This window comes from Sprattus sprattus (genome assembly GCF_963457725.1).
Source record: "Sprattus sprattus genome assembly, chromosome: 1".
Classification (NCBI taxonomy): Eukaryota; Metazoa; Chordata; class Actinopteri; order Clupeiformes; family Clupeidae; genus Sprattus; species Sprattus sprattus.
In genome coordinates this window covers 16,588,490-16,590,989 of record NC_137920.1, presented here as the reverse complement: position 1 = coordinate 16,590,989, position 2,500 = coordinate 16,588,490, and positions in this window count along the sequence as shown.

Sequence of the window (2,500 nt, the reverse complement as noted above, 5' to 3'; positions counted from 1 at the left end):
CTGGGTTGGGCAGTGTGTTGGTTGTGGACACTGAGAATTGTTTGTGAGAGACATTTGCCGTGGGCACCCAGACATTACTAGAGGTGTGAGCACTGGACGAGGTCTGGGTTAGGGCTCCACAGACCATTCGGGTGGAGGTGGCGGTGGTCATGTGTAGGCGGGTGTTTGACACAGTGTAGTCTGCTGGACTCGTATTCCCATGGGCAGAGGATGAGCTTGTGTGTCTGAAGCCAGGAGAGACTTCACTTGTCTTTGCAGGAGCTGGGCGGTTGGCATTACTGTTACTTGTCTCCGTAGAATTTGAGGTTAAGGAGGAAACGTAAAAATAAGAAGAAGCTGAGGTTGTTGGGGTTGGTTTGGGGAAGATGGGGGTGGTGATGGAGGTGGCATAATGGTTGTTTTGGGTGGTGGTAGCTTTCATAGCATCAGCGCTATTAAAGTCAGCCATGACAGTGTCTGTCATCAGGTGGCACGAGTGGGCCAGCTGGCAGAGGGCAAAGGCAGCCGACTGCTTCTGGGAATCTGCTGAGTCACTGTTGTTGTTGTCACTGGTTACTGCTGTGTCACTGTCGTTGTTGTCACTGGTTTCTGCTGAGTCACCATTGGTACCCATAACTCCTGTCAGAAGTGGATTACAATCCTGTAGGAGTGGCCAAGAGGGCCTGGGTTTATTTGCGTGAAGGGATTCTTTTAGAGAAAGGTTCAGGGGAAGTTCAGGTGGCTGGTCACGGTGCCCTCTGTTGGTCTGGGGGACAGCTGCATTTTCACCAACGCGCTCAGTTTTGGAAAGATCCAGAGGAACATCTTCTTCATATTCATTGTTTTCAAAGCCCAACCCTTCTTCTGCATCTCTTGTAGATGGTTTTGCCCTGAAGAAAACATTTAAACACAGTTATACACAACCAGGGCTCCAAATGTGCCTCTAAAATTATTTACCATGCAGTAAAAAATCTCCTTACCTGGTTTTATCCTCATCTTTGGCTTTGGCAGTCTGCCAGTCTGGAAGCTGATCACCTGACCCATCCTGCTGCAGTGGCTGCTGGGAGTTGGAGTCTCTGTGGGTGAGATCTGTAGCACTGGGTTGGCTAGGGGATCCTGAAGCAGCACAACCAACCCTCGGGCTCATCTGGGGGGTCTTCACCTCCCCCACGTCCCAGGCACCTCTCACCTCAGCCTCGGGTTCGCCTTCTTCGGTAGCGGGGTGCCCAGGAGGGAGTCTCTGGAGGTGATTATAGAAATACCCCGGAGGGACACCCAGGGATGCTGTGTAGGCACCCGAGCTAGAGGGTAGAATTTCTGGGTAGGGGAACAGGTGAGGGTGAGGGACAGTCTGATTAAGTGTCAGCGTGTGGCACAGACCATAGGGCAGAGGAGTGCCACTATGCCCGTATGTACAATGCTGCCCTTGCCCAGGTAACAGTTGCCCAGGCAACAGTTGCCCAGGTAACATGGGGTTTGGCCTGCGGCTATCCAGAAAGTAAGGTTGGACGTGTTGGAAAAGGGAGGCCGACTGATTGTGGTAGGCTGGAGAGAGCAGGTAAGGGCGGTAGAGGGAGTTTGCTGGGTCTTGAATGGTATAGTGAGAGCAATAGTCCAACTCTTTGCCTTCAAACGTGGCTCTCTGTTCAAGGCCGATTTGAGGGGGTACAAAGCGGTGAGGCAGCGGCCAAACAGGGGTTGGGGTGTAGATCTGAGGGACTGGACGAGGCAGGCTGGTATCCCGGGCTTGAGCACACGATGTCACTTCCTTAATGTCATTGTGATTGGCAGAGACTGGGCTGAAGGCGGAACCGTTGACGTTTGGCGGCTTCACATCGTTCAGCTTGTCGACTGAACCCTCTGCACAGGTGGGCTTTTCCCCTTCCATAGATGCTCCCCCATTTTCATCACACATCTCCTCTCCCGGCAGGTCTACCTTATCTTCTGCCATGCTCTTAGTGGGAGATACCATCTCTGAACAGGGGTGTTCTCTACTCTGCTCTGTACCAACGAAAGGCACTGCAGTCTTGTCAGGCTGTCCATCTTTTGGTGACTCCGTTGAACCACTCCCTTTATGGACCGATCCAGATCTTTGTTCTGCCCCATGTCTGGAGGACGTGGAGGTGGAAGAGGAGGAGGAAAAGGATGAGGAGGGGGAGGTGGTGGTGGTGGTGGTCATAGGGGCTTTAGCTGGTCCGGTATCTCTCCCTAGTTTGGCCATGAGAGAGATGGAGTCCTGGCAGAGGTTGTACTTCATGTGGTTGAACAGGTGGGTCTTCTCGTTGCAGGTGAAGGGACACTGGAAGCAGTGGAACTTAAAAGGCTTGCCCGGGGGACGGGGGATGTAGTGGGGCCTCTTCGGCTTGCGCTGCAGTTTGTCCTCACCGCCCATCTCTGAAGTGGGGGGTTTGGGTTTGTGGTGGGGGAAATCCTTCTAGAATATTCTGGTTCCAGGTGGAGAGTTAGGTTAACCTCTTCTTGGACAGAAGGACATCACTGTCTAGAGAGAGAGGGAGGGAAG